The sequence below is a fragment of the Dendrobates tinctorius genome, unplaced genomic scaffold (assembly GCF_039654945.1).
Source record: "Dendrobates tinctorius isolate UK_male_01 unplaced genomic scaffold, ASM3965494v1 ptg000254l, whole genome shotgun sequence".
Classification (NCBI taxonomy): domain Eukaryota; kingdom Metazoa; phylum Chordata; class Amphibia; order Anura; family Dendrobatidae; genus Dendrobates; species Dendrobates tinctorius.
Window position 1 is genome coordinate 1,885,429 of NW_027361921.1, and position 19,219 is coordinate 1,904,647.

Here is a 19,219-nt window from a genome sequence, read left to right on the forward strand (position 1 = left end):
TCTGCTTTTTCCGAAAACTGCTATGAAAATTTGTAGCATCTAATGTGTAATTCCACTGGTTTTAATTTGTAATGCTTGAGCCCATCCTATATTCTCTAAAGAAAGTTATTTCATCTGATTCCTTTTAGAGCATTTCAAAAGCAAAATTTTTTTTTTTACTCAAATTCCACTGGTTTTAATTTGTAATGCTTGAAGCCATCCTATATTCTCTAAAGAAACTTATTTCATCTAATTCCTTTTAGAGCATTTCAAAAGCAGAAAGTTTTTTTCTCTCAATTACACTTTATTAGTGCTTTGGGAAAGACATGTTTGATGTCAAACAAAAGTGAAAGTCCTCTTTTTCGGCTAACAGCCCCAAACTGACATGAAGAAAGGAAAGCACTGCTGACATTCGAAATCAAGATTTTCTGTTTACTAAACAGGCTCTTTGACCAACTTGTCTACATCACAAAAAGATGTGATATATTGGAAAGACTGCTTAGAGAGTCAGGTGCGGAAAGTGGAGGCATTTCAAAATAAAATCCATTGGTTAAGTTGTCAAGCTTGAAGCAATCTTACTTCCTTTTCAGCATTTAGATGAGATTCTTAATCTCACAATTGCACTATCAGTAGGGCTGGAACAATGGCAAATTTGAGTTTGCACACAGGTAAAACACACCTGCTTTAAGATAGGAAGCTTATTCTTGAGAAGATGTAGCATCTTGGTTAAGTTGGTTAAGTTGTCAAGCTTGAAGCAATCTTACTTCCTTTTCAGCAATTAGATGAGATTCTTAATCTCACAATTGCACTATCAGTAGGGCTGGAACAATGGCAAATTTGAATTTGCACACAGGTAAAACACCTGCTTTAAGATAGGAAACTTATTCTTGAGAAGACAAAAACAAGGTACTGCTGAGAGTTGAACTCAGGATCTCCAGTTTACAAGACAGGCGCTTTAACCAACTAAGCCACAGCACCACATGTTCCATAGGTGAATATTTATTATTCTGCTTTTTCCGAAAACTGCTATGAAAATTTGTAGCATCTAATGTGTAATTCCACTGGTTTTAATTTGTAATGCTTGAGCCCATCCTATATTCTCTAAAGAAAGTTATTTCATCTGATTCCTTTTAGAGCATTTCAAAAGCAAAATTTTTTTTTTTACTCAAATTCCACTGGTTTTAATTTGTAATGCTTGAAGCCATCCTATATTCTCTAAAGAAACTTATTTCATCTAATTCCTTTTAGAGCATTTCAAAAGCAGAAAGTTTTTTTCTCTCAATTACACTTTATTAGTGCTTTGGGAAAGACATGTTTGATGTCAAACAAAAGTGAAAGTCCTCTTTTTCGGCTAACAGCCCCAAACTGACATGAAGAAAGGAAAGCACTGCTGACATTCGAAATCAAGATTTTCTGTTTACTAAACAGGCTCTTTGACCAACTTGTCTACATCACAAAAAGATGTGATATATTGGAAAGACTGCTTAGGGAGTCAGGTGCGGAAAGTGGAGGCATTTCAAAATAAAATCCATTGGTTAAGTTGTCAAGCTTGAAGCAATCTTACTTCCTTTTCAGCATTTAGATGAGATTCTTAATCTCACAATTGCACTATCAGTAGGGCTGGAACAATGGCAAATTTGAGTTTGCACACAGGTAAAACACACCTGCTTTAAGATAGGAAGCTTATTCTTGAGAAGATGTAGCATCTTGGTTAAGTTGGTTAAGTTGTCAAGCTTGAAGCAATCTTACTTCCTTTTCAGCAATTAGATGAGATTCTTAATCTCACAATTGCACTATCAGTAGGGCTGGAACAATGGCAAATTTGAGTTTGCACACAGGTAAAACACCTGCTTTAAGATAGGAAGCTTATTCTTGAGAAGACAAAAACAAGGTACTGCTGAGAGTTGAACTCAGGATCTCCAGTTTACAAGACAGGCGCTTTAACCAACTAAGCCACAGCACCACATGTTGCATAGGTGAATATTTATTATTCTGCTTTTTCCGAAAACTGCTATGAAAATTTGTAGCATCTAATGTGTAATTCCACTGGTTTTAATTTGTAATGCTTGAGCCCATCCTATATTCTCTAAAGAAAGTTATTTCATCTGATTCCTTTTAGAGCATTTCAAAAGCAAAATTTTTTTTTTTACTCAAATTCCACTGGTTTTAATTTGTAATGCTTGAAGCCATCCTATATTCTCTAAAGAAACTTATTTCATCTAATTCCTTTTAGAGCATTTCAAAAGCAGAAAGTTTTTTTCTCTCAATTACACTTTATTAGTGCTTTGGGAAAGACATGTTTGATGTCAAACAAAAGTGAAAGTCCTCTTTTTCGGCTAACAGCCCCAAACTGACATGAAGAAAGGAAAGCACTGCTGACATTCGAAATCAAGATTTTCTGTTTACTAAACAGGCTCTTTGACCAACTTGTCTACATCACAAAAAGATGTGATATATTGGAAAGACTGCTTAGAGAGTCAGGTGCGGAAAGTGGAGGCATTTCAAAATAAAATCCATTGGTTAAGTTGTCAAGCTTGAAGCAATCTTACTTCCTTTTCAGCATTTAGATGAGATTCTTAATCTCACAATTGCACTATCAGTAGGGCTGGAACAATGGCAAATTTGAGTTTGCACACAGGTAAAACACACCTGCTTTAAGATAGGAAGCTTATTCTTGAGAAGATGTAGCATCTTGGTTAAGTTGGTTAAGTTGTCAAGCTTGAAGCAATCTTACTTCCTTTTCAGCATTTAGATGAGATTCTTAATCTCACAATTGCACTATCAGTAGGGCTGGAACAATGGCAAATTTGAGTTTGCACACAGGTAAAACACACCTGCTTTAAGATAGGAAGCTTATTCTTGAGAAGATGTAGCATCTTGGTTAAGTTGGTTAAGTTGTCAAGCTTGAAGCAATCTTACTTCCTTTTCAGCAATTAGATGAGATTCTTAATCTCACAATTGCACTATCAGTAGGGCTGGAACAATGGCAAATTTGAGTTTGCACACAGGTAAAACACCTGCTTTAAGATAGGAAGCTTATTCTTGAGAAGACAAAAACAAGGTACTGCTGAGAGTTGAACTCAGGATCTCCAGTTTACAAGACAGGCGCTTTAACCAACTAAGCCACAGCACCACATGTTCCATAGGTGAATATTTATTATTCTGCTTTTTCCGAAAACTGCTATGAAAATTTGTAGCATCTAATGTGTAATTCCACTGGTTTTAATTTGTAATGCTTGAGCCCATCCTATATTCTCTAAAGAAAGTTATTTCATCTGATTCCTTTTAGAGCATTTCAAAAGCAAAATTTTTCTTTAACTCAAATTCCACTGGTTTTAATTTGTAATGCTTGAAGCCATCCTATATTCTCTAAAGAAACTTATTTCATCTAATTCCTTTTAGAGCATTTCAAAAGCAGAAAGTTTTTTTCTCTCAAATACACTTTATTAGTGCTTTGGGAAAGACATGTTTGATGTCAAACAGAAGTGAAAGTCTTCTTTTTCGGCTAACAGCCCCAAACTGACATGAAGAAAGGAAAGCACTGCTGACATTCGAAATCAAGATTTTCTGTTTACTAAACAGGCTCTTTGACCAACTTGTCTACATCACAAAAAGATGTGATATATTGGAAAGACTGCTTAGAGAGTCACAATTGCACTATCAGTAGGGCTGGAACAATGGCAAATTTGAATTTGCACACAGGTAAAAGACCTGCTTTAAGATAGGAAGCTTATTCTTGAGAAGATGAAAACAAGGTACTGCTGAGAGTTGAACTCAGGATCTCCTGTTTACAAGACAGGCACTTTAACCAACTAAGCCACAGCACCCCAATTTTCATGTGTGAATATTTATTATTCTGCTTTTTCCGAAAACTGCTATGAAAATTTGTAGCATCTAATGTGTAATTCCACTGGTTTTAATTTGTAATGCTTGAGCCCATCCTATATTCTCTAAAGAAAGTTATTTCATCTGATTCATTTTAGAGCATTTCAAAAGCAAAATTTTTTTTTTTACTCAAATTCCACTGGTTTTAATTTGTAATGCTTGAAGCCATCCTATATTCTCTAAAGAAACTTATTTCATCTAATTCCTTTTAGAGCATTTCAAAAGCAGAAAGTTTTTTTCTCTCAATTACACTTTATTAGTGCTTTGGGAAAGACATGTTTGATGTCAAACAAAAGTGAAAGTCCTCTTTTTCGGCTAACAGCCCCAAACTGACATGAAGAAAGGAAAGCACTGCTGACATTCGAAATCAAGATTTTCTGTTTACTAAACAGGCTCTTTGACCAACTTGTCTACATCACAAAAAGATGTGATATATTGGAAAGACTGCTTAGAGAGTCAGGTGCGGAAAGTGGAGGCATTTCAAAATAAAATCCATTGGTTAAGTTGTCAAGCTTGAAGCAATCTTACTTCCTTTTCAGCATTTAGATGAGATTCTTAATCTCACAATTGCACTATCAGTAGGGCTGGAACAATGGCAAATTTGAGTTTGCACACAGGTAAAACACACCTGCTTTAAGATAGGAAGCTTATTCTTGAGAAGATGTAGCATCTTGGTTAAGTTGGTTAAGTTGTCAAGCTTGAAGCAATCTTACTTCCTTTTCAGCAATTAGATGAGATTCTTAATCTCACAATTGCACTATCAGTAGGGCTGGAACAATGGCAAATTTGAGTTTGCACACAGGTAAAACACCTGCTTTAAGATAGGAAGCTTATTCTTGAGAAGACAAAAACAAGGTACTGCTGAGAGTTGAACTCAGGATCTCCAGTTTACAAGACAGGCGCTTTAACCAACTAAGCCACAGCACCACATGTTCCATAGGTGAATATTTATTATTCTGCTTTTTCCGAAAACTGCTATGAAAATTTGTAGCATCTAATGTGTAATTCCACTGGTTTTAATTTGTAATGCTTGAGCCCATCCTATATTCTCTAAAGAAAGTTATTTCATCTGATTCCTTTTAGAGCATTTCAAAAGCAAAATTTTTTTTTTACTCAAATTCCACTGGTTTTAATTTGTAATGCTTGAAGCCATCCTATATTCTCTAAAGAAACTTATTTCATCTAATTCCTTTTAGAGCATTTCAAAAGCAGAAAGTTTTTTTCTCTCAAATACACTTTATTAGTGCTTTGGGAAAGACATGTTTGATGTCAAACAGAAGTGAAAGTCTTCTTTTTCGGCTAACAGCCCCAAACTGACATGAAGAAAGGAAAGCACTGCTGACATTCGAAATCAAGATTTTCTGTTTACTAAACAGGCTCTTTGACCAACTTGTCTACATCACAAAAAGATGTGATATATTGGAAAGACTGCTTAGAGAGTCAGGTGCGGAAAGTGGAGGCATTTCAAAATAAAATCCATTGGTTAAGTTGTCAAGCTTGAAGCAATCTTACTTCCTTTTCAGCATTTAGATGAGATTCTTAATCTCACAATTGCACTATCAGTAGGGCTGGAACAATGGCAAATTTGAGTTTGCACACAGGTAAAACACCTGCTTTAAGATAGGAAGCTTATTCTTGAGAAGACAAAAACAAGGTACTGCTGAGAGTTGAACTCAGGATCTCCTGTTTACAAGACAGGCGCTTTAACCAACTAAGCCACAGCACCACATGTTCCATAGGTGAATATTTATTATTCTGCTTTTTCCGAAAACTGCTATGAAAATTTGTAGCATCTAATGTGTAATTCCACTGGTTTTAATTTGTAAAGCTTGAGCCCATCCTATATTCTCTAAAGAAAGTTATTTCATCTGATTCCTTTTAGAGCATTTCAAAAGCAAAATTTTTTTTTTTACTCAAATTCCACTGGTTTTAATTTGTAATGCTTGAAGCCATCCTATATTCTCTAAAGAAACTTATTTAATCTAATTCCTTTTAGAGCATTTCAAAAGCAGAAAGTTTTTTTTCTCTCAATTACACTTTATTAGTGCTTTGGGAAAGACATGTTTGATGTCAAACAAAAGTGAAAGTCCTCTTTTTCGGCTAACAGCCCCAAACTGACATGAAGAAAGGAAAGCACTGCTGACATTCGAAATCAAGATTTTCTGTTTACTAAACAGGCTCTTTGACCAACTTGTCTACATCACAAAAAGATGTGATATATTGGAAAGACTGCTTAGAGAGTCAGGTGCGGAAAGTGGAGGCATTTCAAAATAAAATCCATTGGTTAAGTTGTCAAGCTTGAAGCAATCTTACTTCCTTTTCAGCATTTAGATGAGATTCTTAATCTCACAATTGCACTATCAGTAGGGCTGGAACAATGGCAAATTTGAGTTTGCACACAGGTAAAACACACCTGCTTTAAGATAGGAAGCTTATTCTTGAGAAGATGTAGCATCTTGGTTAAGTTGGTTAAGTTGTCAAGCTTGAAGCAATCTTACTTCCTTTTCAGCATTTAGATGAGATTCTTAATCTCACAATTGCACTATCAGTAGGGCTGGAACAATGGCAAATTTGAGTTTGCACACAGGTAAAACACACCTGCTTTAAGATAGGAAGCTTATTCTTGAGAAGATGTAGCATCTTGGTTAAGTTGGTTAAGTTGTCAAGCTTGAAGCAATCTTACTTCCTTTTCAGCATTTAGATGAGATTCTTAATCTCACAATTGCACTATCAGTAGGGCTGGAACAATGGCAAATTTGAGTTTGCACACAGGTAAAACACCTGCTTTAAGATAGGAAGCTTATTCTTGAGAAGACAAAAACAAGGTACTGCTGAGAGTTGAACTCAGGATCTCCTGTTTACAAGACAGGCGCTTTAACCAACTAAGCCACAGCACCACATGTTCCATAGGTGAATATTTATTATTCTGCTTTTTCCAAAAACTGCTATGAAAATTTGTAGCATCTAATGTGTAATTCCACTGGTTTTAATTTGTAAAGCTTGAGCCCATCCTATATTCTCTAAAGAAAGTTATTTCATCTGATTCCTTTTAGAGCATTTCAAAAGCAAAATTTTTTTTTTTACTCAAATTCCACTGGTTTTAATTTGTAATGCTTGAAGCCATCCTATATTCTCTAAAGAAACTTATTTAATCTAATTCCTTTTAGAGCATTTCAAAAGCAGAAAGTTTTTTTTCTCTCAATTACACTTTATTAGTGCTTTGGGAAAGACATGTTTGATGTCAAACAAAAGTGAAAGTCCTCTTTTTTGGCTAACAGCCCCAAACTGACATGAAGAAAGGAAAGCACTGCTGACATTCGAAATCAAGATTTTCTGTTTACTAAACAGGCTCTTTGACCAACTTGTCTACATCACAAAAAGATGTGATATATTGGAAAGACTGCTTAGAGAGTCAGGTGCGGAAAGTGGAGGCATTTCAAAATAAAATCCATTGGTTAAGTTGTCAAGCTTGAAGCAATCTTACTTCCTTTTCAGCATTTAGATGAGATTCTTAATCTCACAATTGCACTATCAGTAGGGCTGGAACAATGGCAAATTTGAGTTTGCACACAGGTAAAACACACCTGCTTTAAGATAGGAAGCTTATTCTTGAGAAGATGTAGCATCTTGGTTAAGTTGGTTAAGTTGTCAAGCTTGAAGCAATCTTACTTCCTTTTCAGCATTTAGATGAGATTCTTAATCTCACAATTGCACTATCAGTAGGGCTGGAACAATGGCAAATTTGAGTTTGCACACAGGTAAAACACCTGCTTTAAGATAGGAAGCTTATTCTTGAGAAGACAAAAACAAGGTACTGCTGAGAGTTGAACTCAGGATCTCCTGTTTACAAGACAGGCGCTTTAACCAACTAAGCCACAGCACCACATGTTCCATAGGTGAATATTTATTATTCTGCTTTTTCCAAAAACTGCTATGAAAATTTGTAGCATCTAATGTGTAATTCCACTGGTTTTAATTTGTAAAGCTTGAGCCCATCCTATATTCTCTAAAGAAAGTTATTTCATCTGATTCCTTTTAGAGCATTTCAAAAGCAAAATTTTTTTTTTTACTCAAATTCCACTGGTTTTAATTTGTAATGCTTGAAGCCATCCTATATTCTCTAAAGAAACTTATTTAATCTAATTCCTTTTAGAGCATTTCAAAAGCAGAAAGTTTTTTTTCTCTCAATTACACTTTATTAGTGCTTTGGGAAAGACATGTTTGATGTCAAACAAAAGTGAAAGTCCTCTTTTTTGGCTAACAGCCCCAAACTGACATGAAGAAAGGAAAGCACTGCTGACATTCGAAATCAAGATTTTCTGTTTACTAAACAGGCTCTTTGACCAACTTGTCTACATCACAAAAAGATGTGATATATTGGAAAGACTGCTTAGAGAGTCAGGTGCGGAAAGTGGAGGCATTTCAAAATAAAATCCATTGGTTAAGTTGTCAAGCTTGAAGCAATCTTACTTCCTTTTCAGCATTTAGATGAGATTCTTAATCTCACAATTGCACTATCAGTAGGGCTGGAACAATGGCAAATTTGAGTTTGCACACAGGTAAAACACACCTGCTTTAAGATAGGAAGCTTATTCTTGAGAAGATGTAGCATCTTGGTTAAGTTGGTTAAGTTGTCAAGCTTGAAGCAATCTTACTTCCTTTTCAGCATTTAGATGAGATTCTTAATCTCACAATTGCACTATCAGTAGGGCTGTAACAATGGCAAATTTGAGTTTGCACACAGGTAAAACACCTGCTTTAAGATAGGAAGCTTATTCTTGAGAAGACAAAAACAAGGTACTGCTGAGAGTTTAACTCAGGATCTCCTGTTTACAAGACAGGCGCTTTAACCAACTAAGCCACAGCACCACATGTTCCATAGGTGAATATTTATTATTCTGCTTTTTCCGAAAACTGCTATGAAAATTTGTAGCATCTAATGTGTAATTCCACTGGTTTTAATTTGTAAAGCTTGAGCCCATCCTATATTCTCTAAAGAAAGTTATTTCATCTGATTCCTTTTAGAGCATTTCAAAAGCAAAATTTTTTTTTTTACTCAAATTCCACTGGTTTTAATTTGTAATGCTTGAAACCATCCTATATTCTCTAAAGAAACTTATTTAATCTAATTCCTTTTAGAGCATTTCAAAAGCAGAAAGTTTTTTTTCTCTCAATTACACTTTATTAGTGCTTTGGGAAAGACATGTTTGATGTCAAACAAAAGTGAAAGTCCTCTTTTTCGGCTAACAGCCCCAAACTGACATGAAGAAAGGAAAGCACTGCTGACATTCGAAATCAAGATTTTCTGTTTACTAAACAGGCTCTTTGACCAACTTGTCTACATCACAAAAAGATGTGATATATTGGAAAGACTGCTTAGAGAGTCAGGTGCGGAAAGTGGAGGCATTTCAAAATAAAATCCATTGGTTAAGTTGTCAAGCTTGAAGCAATCTTACTTCCTTTTCAGCATTTAGATGAGATTCTTAATCTCACAATTGCACTATCAGTAGGGCTGGAACAATGGCAAATTTGAGTTTGCACACAGGTAAAACACACCTGCTTTAAGATAGGAAGCTTATTCTTGAGAAGATGTAGCATCTTGGTTAAGTTGGTTAAGTTGTCAAGCTTGAAGCAATCTTACTTCCTTTTCAGCATTTAGATGAGATTCTTAATCTCACAATTGCACTATCAGTAGGGCTGGAAAAATGGCAAATTTGAGTTTGCACACAGGTAAAGCACACCTGCTTTAAGATAGGAAGCTTATTCTTGAGAAGACGAAAACAAGGTACTGCTGAGAGTTGAACTCAGGATCTCCTGTTTACAAGACAGGGGCGTTAACCTGGTTCCACTGGTTTAAATTTGTAATTCTTGAGCCCATCCTATATTCTCTAAAGAAAGTTATTTCATCTGATTCCTTTTAGAGCATTTCAAAAGCAAAATTTTTTTTTTACTCAAATTCCACTTGTTTTAATTTGTAATGCTTGAAGCCATCCTATATTCTCTAAAGAAACTTATTTCATCTAATTCCTTTTAGAGCATTTCAAAAGCAGAAAGTTTTTTTCTCTCAATTACACTTTATTAGTGCTTTGGGAAAGACATGTTTGATGTCAAACAAAAGTGAAAGTCCTCTTTTTCGGCTAACAGCCCCAAACTGACATGAAGAAAGGAAAGCACTGCTGACATTCGAAATCAAGATTTTCTGTTTACTAAACAGGCTCTTTGACCAACTTGTCTACATCACAAAAAGATGTGATATATTGGAAAGACTGCTTAGAGAGTCAGGTGCGGAAAGTGGAGGCATTTCAAAATAAAATCCATTGGTTAAGTTGTCAAGCTTGAAGCAATCTTACTTCCTTTTCAGCATTTAGATGAGATTCTTAATCTCACAATGGCACTCTCAGTAGGGCTGGAACAATGGCAAATTTGAGTTTGCACACAGGTAAAACAACTGCTTTAAGATAGGAAGCTTATTCTTGAGAAGACAAAAACAAGGTACTGCTGAGAGTTGAACTCAGGATCTCCTGTTTACAAGACAGGCGCTTTAACCAACTAAGCCACAGCACCACATGTTCCATAGGTGAATATTTATTATTCTGCTTTTTCCGAAAACTGCTATGAAAATTTGTAGCATCTAATGTGTAATTCCACTGGTTTTAATTTGTAAAGCTTGAGCCCATCCTATATTCTCTAAAGAAAGTTATTTCTTCTGATTCCTTTTAGAGCATTTCAAAAGCAAAATTTTTTTTTTTACTCAAATTCCACTGGTTTTAATTTGTAATGCTTGAAGCCATCCTATATTCTCTAAAGAAACTTATTTAATCTAATTCCTTTTAGAGCATTTCAAAAGCAGAAAGTTTTTTTTCTCTCAATTACACTTTATTAGTGCTTTGGGAAAGACATGTTTGATGTCAAACAAAAGTGAAAGTCCTCTTTTTCGGCTAACAGCCCCAAACTGACATGAAGAAAGGAAAGCACTGCTGACATTCGAAATCAAGATTTTCTGTTTACTAAACAGGCTCTTTGTCCAACTTGTCTACATCACAAAAAGATGTGATATATTGGAAAGACTGCTTAGAGAGTCAGGTGCGGAAAGTGGAGGCATTTCAAAATAAAATCCATTGGTTAAGTTGTCAAGCTTGAAGCAATCTTACTTCCTTTTCAGCATTTAGATGAGATTCTTAATCTCACAATTGCACTATCAGTAGGGCTGGAACAATGGCAAATTTGAGTTTGCACACAGGTAAAACACACCTGCTTTAAGATAGGAAGCTTATTCTTGAGAAGATGTAGCATCTTGGTTAAGTTGGTTAAGTTGTCAAGCTTGAAGCAATCTTACTTCCTTTTCAGCATTTAGATGAGATTCTTAATCTCACAATTGCACTATCAGTAGGGCTGGAACAATGGCAAATTTGAGTTTGCACACAGGTAAAACACCTGCTTTAAAAAGACTGCTTAGAGAGTCAGGTGCGGAAAGTGGAGGCATTTCAAAATAAAATCCATTGGTTAAGTTGTCAAGCTTGAAGCAATCTTACTTCCTTTTCAGCATTTAGATGAGATTCTTAATCTCACAATTGCACTATCAGTAGGGCTGGAACAATGGCAAATTTGAGTTTGCACACAGGTAAAACACACCTGCTTTAAGATAGGAAGCTTATTCTTGAGAAGACGAAAACAAGGTACTGCTGAGAGTTGAACTCAGGATCTCCTGTTTACAAGACAGGCGCTTTAACCTGGTTCCACTGGTTTTAATTTGTAATTCTTGAGCCCATCCTATATTCTCTAAAGAAAGTTATTTCATCTGATTCCTTTTAGAGCATTTCAAAAGCAAAATTTTTTTTTTTACTCAAATTCCACTTGTTTTAATTTGTAATGCTTGAAGCCATCCTATATTCTCTAAAGAAACTTATTTCATCTAATTCCTTTTAGAGCATTTCAAAAGCAGAAAGTTTTTTTCTCTCAATTACACTTTATTAGTGCTTTGGGAAAGACATGTTTGATGTCAAACAAAAGTGAAAGTCCTCTTTTTCGGCTAACAGCCCCAAACTGACATGAAGAAAGGAAAGCACTGCTGACATTCGAAATCAAGATTTTCTGTTTACTAAACAGGCTCTTTGACCAACTTGTCTACATCACAAAACGATGTGATATATTGGAAAGACTGCTTAGAGAGTCAGGTGCGGAAAGTGGAGGCATTTCAAAATAAAATCCATTGGTTAAGTTGTCAAGCTTGAAGCAATCTTACTTCCTTTTCAGCATTTAGATGAGATTCTTAATCTCACAATTGCACTATCAGTAGGGCTGGAACAATGGCAAATTTGAGTTTGCACACAGGTAAAACACCTGCTTTAAGATAGGAAGCTTATTCTTGAGAAGACAAAAACAAGGTACTGCTGAGAGTTGAACTCAGGATGTCCTGTTTACAAGAAAGGCGCTTTAACCAACTAAGCCACAGCACCACATGTTCCGTAGGTGAATATTTATTATTCTGCTTTTTCCGAAAACTGCTATGAAAATTTGTAGCATCTAATGTGTAATTCCACTGGTTTTAATTTGTAATGCTTGAGCCCATCCTATATTCTCTAAAGAAAGTTATTTCATCTGATTCCTTTTAGAGCATTTCAAAAGCAAAATTTTTTTTTTTCTCAAATTCCACTGGTTTTAATTTGTAATGCTTGAAGCCATCCTATATTCTCTAAAGAAACTTATTTCATCTAATTCCTTTTAGAGCATTTCAAAAGCAGAAAGTTTTTTTCTCTCAATTACACTTTATTAGTGCTTTGGGAAAGACATGTTTGATGTCAAACAAAAGTGAAAGTCCTCTTTTTCGGCTAACAGCCCCAAACTGACATGAAGAAAGGAAAGCACTGCTGACATTCGAAATCAAGATTTTCTGTTTACTAAACAGGCTCTTTGACCAACTTGTCTACATCACAAAAAGATGTGATATATTGGAAAGACTGCTTAGAGAGTCAGATGCGGAAAGTGGAGGCATTTCAAAATAAAATCCATTGGTTAAGTTGTCAAGCTTGAAGCAATCTTACTTCCTTTTCAGCATTTAGATGAGATTCTTAATCTCACAATTGCACTATCAGTAGGGCTGGAACAATGGCAAATTTGAGTTTGCACACAGGTAAAACACAAGCTTTAAGATAGGAAGCTTATTCTTGAGAAGACAAAAACAAGGTACTGCTGAGAGTTGAACTCAGGATCTCCTGTTTACAAGACAGGCGCTTTAACCAACTAAGCCACAGCACCACATGTTCCATAGGTGAATATTTATTATTCTGCTTTTTCCGAAAACTGCTATGAAAATTTGTAGCATCTAATGTGTAATTCCACTGGTTTTAATTTGTAATGCTTGAGCCCATCCTATATTCTCTAAAGAAAGTTATTTCATCTGATTCCTTTTAGAGCATTTCAAAAGCAAAATTTTTTTTTTTACTCAAATTTCACTGGTTTTAATTTGTAATGCTTGAAGCCATCCTATATTCTCTAAAGAAACTTATTTCATCTAATTCCTTTTAGAGCATTTCAAAAGCAGAAAGTTTTTTTCTCTCAATTACACTTTATTAGTGCTTTGGGAAAGATATGTTTGATGTCAAACAAAAGTGAAAGTCCTCTTTTTCGGCTAACAGCCCCAAACTGACATGAAGAAAGGAAAGCGCTGCTGACATTCGAAATCAAGATTTTCTGTTTACTAAACAGGCTCTTTGACCAACTTGTCTACATCACAAAAAGATGTGATATATTGGAAAGACTGCTTAGAGAGTCAGGTGCGGAAAGTGGAGGCATTTCAAAATAAAATCCATTGGTTAAGTTGTCAAGCTTGAAGCAATCTTACTTCCTTTTCAGCATTTAGATGAGATTCTTAATCTCACAATTGCACTATCAGTAGGGCTGGAACAATGGCAAATTTGAGTTTGCACACAGGTAAAACACACCTGCTTTAAGATAGGAAGCTTATTCTTGAGAAGATGTAGCATCTTGGTTAAGTTGGTTAAGTTGTCAAGCTTGAAGCAATCTTACTTCCTTTTCAGCATTTAGATGAGATTCTTAATCTCACAATTGCACTATCAGTAGGGCTGGAACAATGGCAAATTTGAGTTTGCACACAGGTAAAACACACCTGCTTTAAGATAGGAAGCTTATTCTTGAGAAGATGTAGCATCTTGGTTAAGTTGGTTAAGTTGTCAAGCTTGAAGCAATCTTACTTCCTTTTCAGCATTTAGATGAGATTCTTAATCTCACAATTGCACTATCAGTAGGGCTGGAACAATGGCAAATTTGAGTTTGCACACAGGTAAAACACACCTGCTTTAAGATAGGAAGCTTATTCTTGAGAAGACGAAAACAAGGTAATTCCACTGGTTTTAATTTGTAAAGCTTGAGCCCATCCTATATTCTCTAAAGAAAGTTATTTCTTCTGATTCCTTTTAGAGCATTTCAAAAGCAAAATTTTTTTTTTTACTCAAATTCCACTGGTTTTAATATGTAATGCTTGAAGCCATCCTATATTCTCTAAAGAAACTTATTTCATCTAATTCCTTTTAGAGCATTTCAAATGCTGAAAGTTTTTTTTCTCTCAATTACACTTTATTAGTGCTTTGGGAAAGACATGTTTGATGTCAAACATAAGTGAAAGTCCTCTTTTTCGGCTAACAGACCCAAACTGACATGAAGAAAGGAAAGCACTGCTGACATTCGAATATCAAGATTTTCTGTTTACTAAACAGGCTCTTTGACCAACTTGTCTACATCACAAAAAGATGTGATATATTGGAATGACTGCTTAGAGAGTCAGGTGTGGAAAGTGGAGGCATTTCAAAATAAAATCCATTGGTTAAGTTGTCAAGCTTGAAGCAATCTTACTTCCTTTTCAGCATTTAGATGAGATTCTTAATCTCACAATTGCACTATCAGTAGGGCTGGAACAATGGCAAATTTGAGTTTGCACACAGGTAAAACACACCTGCTTTAAGATAGGAAGCTTATTCTTGAGAAGACGAAAACAAGGTACTGTTGAGAGTTGAACTCAGGATCTCCTGTTTACAAGACAGGCGCTTTAACCTGGTTCCACTGGTTTTAATTTGTAATTCTTGAGCCCATCCTATATTCTCTAAAGAAAGTTATTTCATCTGATTCCTTTTAGAGCATTTCAAAAGCAAAATTTTTTTTTTTACTCAAATTCCACTTGTTTTAATTTGTAATGCTTGAAGCCATCCTATATTCTCTAAAGAAACTTATTTCATCTAATTCCTTTTAGAGCATTTCAAAAGCAGAAAGTTTTTTTCTCTCAATTACACTTTATTAGTGCTTTGGGAAAGACATGTTTGATGTCAAACAAAAGTGAAAGTCCTCTTTTTCGGCTAACAGCCCCAAACTGACATGAAGAAAGGAAAGCACTGCTGACATTCAAAATCAAGATTTTCTGTTTACTAAACAGGCTCTTTGACCAACTTGTCTACATCACAAAACGATGTGATATATTGGAAAGACTGCTTAGAGAGTCAGGTGCGGAAAGTGGAGGCATTTCAAAATAAAATCCATTGGTTAAGTTGTCAAGCTTGAAGCAATCTTACTTCCTTTTCAGCATTTAGATGAGATTCTTAATCTCACAATTGCACTATCAGTAGGGCTGGAACAATGGCAAATTTGAGTTTGCACACAGGTAAAACACCTGCTTTAAGATAGGAAGCTTATTCTTGAGAAGACAAAAACAAGGTACTGCTGAGAGTTGAACTCAGGATGTCCTGTTTACAAGAAAGGCGCTTTAACCAACTAAGCCACAGCACCACATGTTCCGTAGGTGAATATTTATTATTCTGCTTTTTCCGAAAACTGCTAAGAAAATTTGTAGCATCTAATGTGTAATTCCACTGGTTTTAATTTGTAATGCTTGAGCCCATCCTATATTCTCTAAAGAAAGTTATTTCATCTGATTCCTTTTAGAGCATTTCAAAAGCAAAATTTTTTTTTTCTCAAATTCCACTGGTTTTAATTTGTAATGCTTGAAGCCATCCTATATTCTCTAAAGAAACTTATTTCATCTAATTCCTTTTAGAGCATTTCAAAAGCAGAAAGTTTTTTTCTCTCAATTACACTTTATTAGTGCTTTGGGAAAGACATGTTTGATGTCAAACAAAAGTGAAAGTCCTCTTTTTCGGCTAACAGCCCCAAACTGACATGAAGAAAGGAAAGCACTGCTGACATTCGAAATCAAGATTTTCTGTTTACTAAACAGGCTCTTTGACCAACTTGTCTACATCACAAAAAGATGTGATATATTGGAAAGACTGCTTAGAGAGTCAGATGCGGAAAGTGGAGGCATTTCAAAATAAAATCCATTGGTTAAGTTGTCAAGCTTGAAGCAATCTTACTTCCTTTTCAGCATTTAGATGAGATTCTTAATCTCACAATTGCACTATCAGTAGGGCTGGAACAATGGCAAATTTGAGTTTGCACACAGGTAAAACACAAGCTTTAAGATAGGAAGCTTATTCTTGAGAAGACAAAAACAAGGTACTGCTGAGAGTTGAACTCAGGATCTCCTGTTTACAAGACAGGCGCTTTAACCAACTAAGCCACAGCACCACATGTTCCATAGGTGAATATTTATTATTCTGCTTTTTCCGAAAACTGCTATGAAAATTTGTAGCATCTAATGTGTAATTCCACTGGTTTTAATTTGTAATGCTTGAGCCCATCCTATATTCTCTAAAGAAAGTTATTTCACCTGATTCCTTTTAGAGCATTTCAAAAGCAAAATTTTTTTTTTTACTCAAATTTCACTGGTTTTAATTTGTAATGCTTGAAGCCATCCTATATTCTCTAAAGAAACTTATTTCATCTAATTCCTTTTAGAGCATTTCAAAAGCAGAAAGTTTTTTTCTCTCAATTACACTTTATTAGTGCTTTGGGAAAGATATGTTTGATGTCAAACAAAAGTGAAAGTCCTCTTTTTCGGCTAACAGCCCCAAACTGACATGAAGAAAGGAAAGCGCTGCTGACATTCGAAATCAAGATTTTCTGTTTACTAAACAGGCTCTTTGACCAACTTGTCTACATCACAAAAAGATGTGATATATTGGAAAGACTGCTTAGAGAGTCAGGTGCGGAAAGTGGAGGCATTTCAAAATAAAATCCATTGGTTAAGTTGTCAAGCTTGAAGCAATCTTACTTCCTTTTCAGCATTTAGATGAGATTCTTAATCTCACAATTGCACTATCAGTAGGGCTGAAACAATGGCAAATTTGAGTTTGCACACAGGTAAAACACACCTGCTTTAAGATAGGAAGCTTATTCTTGAGAAGATGTAGCATCTTGGTTAAGTTGGTTAAGTTGTCAAGCTTGAAGCAATCTTACTTCCTTTTCAGCATTTAGATGAGATTCTTAATCTCACAATTGCACTATCAGTAGGGCTGGAACAATGGCAAATTTGAGTTTGCACACAGGTAAAACACACCTGCTTTAAGATAGGAAGCTTATTCTTGAGAAGATGTAGCATCTTGGTTAAGTTGGTTAAGTTGTCAAGCTTGAAGCAATCTTACTTCCTTTTCAGCATTTAGATGAGATTCTTAATCTCACAATTGCACTATCAGTAGGGCTGGAACAATGGCAAATTTGAGTTTGCACACAGGTAAAACACACCTGCTTTAAGATAGGAAGCTTATTCTTGAGAAGACGAAAACAAGGTAATTCCACTGGTTTTAATTTGTAAAGCTTGAGCCCATCCTATATTCTCTAAAGAAAGTTATTTCTTCTGATTCCTTTTAGAGCATTTCAAAAGCAAAATTTTTTTTTTTACTCAAATTCCACTGGTTTTAATATGTAATGCTTGAAGCCATCCTATATTCTCTAAAGAAACTTATTTCATCTAATTCCTTTTAGAGCATTTCAAATGCAGAAAGTTTTTTTTCTCTCAATTACACTTTATTAGTGCTTTGGGAAAGACATGTTTGATGTCAAACATAAGTGAAAGTCCTCTTTTTCGGCTAACAGACCCAAACTGACATGAAGAAAGGAAAGCACTGCTGACATTCGAATATCAAGATTTTCTGTTTACTAAACAGGCTCTTTGACCAACTTGTCTACATCACAAAAAGATGTGATATATTGGAATGACTGCTTAGAGAGTCAGGTGTGGAAAGTGGAGGCATTTCAAAATAAAATCCATTGGTTAAGTTGTCAAGCTTGAAGCAATCTTACTTCCTTTTCAGCATTTAGATGAGATTCTTAATCTCACAATTGCACTATCAGTAGGGCTGGAACAATGGCAAATTTGAGTTTGCACACAGGCAAAACACACCTGCTTTAAGATAGGAAGCTTATTCTTGAGAAGATGTAGCATCTTGGTTAAGTTGGTTAAGTTGTCAAGCTTGAAGCAATCTTACTTCCTTTTCAGCATTTAGATGAGATTCTTAATCTCACAATTGCACTATCAGTAGGGCTGGAACAATGGCAAATTTGAGTTTGCACACAGGTAAAACACACCTGCTTTAAGATAGGAAGCTTATTCTTGAGAAGATGTAGCATCTTGGTTAAGTTGGTTAAGTTGTCAAGCTTGAAGCAATCTAACTTCCTTTTCAGCATTTAGATGAGATTCTTAATCTCACAATTGCACTATCAGTAGGGCTGGAACAATGGCAAATTTGAGTTTGCACACAGGTAAAACACCTGCTTTAAGATAGGAAGCTTGTTCTTGAGAAGACAAAAACAAGGTACTGCTGAGAGTTGAACTCAGGATCTCCTGTTTACAAGACAGCCGCTTTAACCAACTAAGCCACAGCACCACATTTTCCATAGGTGAATATTTATTATTCTGCTTTTTCCGAAAACTGCTATGAAAATTTGTAGCATCTAATGTGTAATTCCACTGATTTTAATTTGTAAAGCTTGAGCCCATCCTATATTCTCTAAAGAAAGTTATTTCATCTGATTCCTTTTAGAGCATTTCAAAAGCAAAATTTTTTTTTTTACTCAAATTCCACTGGTTTTAATTTGTAATGCTTGAAGCCATCCTATATTCTCTAAAGAAACTTATTTCATCTAATTCCTTTTAGAGCATTTCAAAAGCAGAAAGTTTTTTTCTCTCAATTACACTTTATTAGTGCTTTGGGAAAGACATGTTTGATGTCAAACAAAAGTGAAAGTTATCTTTTTCGGCTAACAGCCCCAAACTGACATGAAGAAAGGAAAGCACTGCTGACATTCGAAATCAAGATTTTCTGTTTACTAAACAGGCTCTTTGACCAACTTGTCTACATCACAAAAAGATGTGATATATTGGAAAGACTGCTTAGAGAGACAGGTGCGGAAAGTGGAGGCATTTCAAAATAAAATCCATTGGTTAAGTTGT

General features: G+C 35.3%; 7 non-coding genes across 7 annotated transcripts; all 7 read right to left on the minus strand.

The window, feature by feature from the left end:
• Window positions 1–3,732: 3,732 nt before the first annotated feature.
• Window positions 3,733–3,806, minus strand: TRNAT-UGU (transfer RNA threonine (anticodon UGU)). The gene has a single exon. It is a non-coding gene; the product is annotated as a tRNA-Thr (tRNA).
• Window positions 3,807–5,516: 1,710 nt separating this feature from the next.
• Window positions 5,517–5,590, minus strand: TRNAT-UGU (transfer RNA threonine (anticodon UGU)). Its single transcript has one exon. It is a non-coding gene; the product is annotated as a tRNA-Thr (tRNA).
• Window positions 5,591–6,687: 1,097 nt separating this feature from the next.
• On the minus strand, window positions 6,688–6,761 carry TRNAT-UGU (transfer RNA threonine (anticodon UGU)). Its single transcript has one exon. It is a non-coding gene; the product is annotated as a tRNA-Thr (tRNA).
• A 912-nt stretch (window positions 6,762–7,673) lies between these two features.
• Window positions 7,674–7,747, minus strand: TRNAT-UGU (transfer RNA threonine (anticodon UGU)). The gene has a single exon. It is a non-coding gene; the product is annotated as a tRNA-Thr (tRNA).
• Window positions 7,748–10,354: 2,607 nt separating this feature from the next.
• TRNAT-UGU (transfer RNA threonine (anticodon UGU)) lies at window positions 10,355–10,428 on the minus strand. The gene has a single exon. It is a non-coding gene; the product is annotated as a tRNA-Thr (tRNA).
• Window positions 10,429–13,045: 2,617 nt separating this feature from the next.
• TRNAT-UGU (transfer RNA threonine (anticodon UGU)) lies at window positions 13,046–13,119 on the minus strand. The gene has a single exon. It is a non-coding gene; the product is annotated as a tRNA-Thr (tRNA).
• A 3,262-nt stretch (window positions 13,120–16,381) lies between these two features.
• Window positions 16,382–16,455, minus strand: TRNAT-UGU (transfer RNA threonine (anticodon UGU)). The gene has a single exon. It is a non-coding gene; the product is annotated as a tRNA-Thr (tRNA).
• Window positions 16,456–19,219: the final 2,764 nt, after the last annotated feature.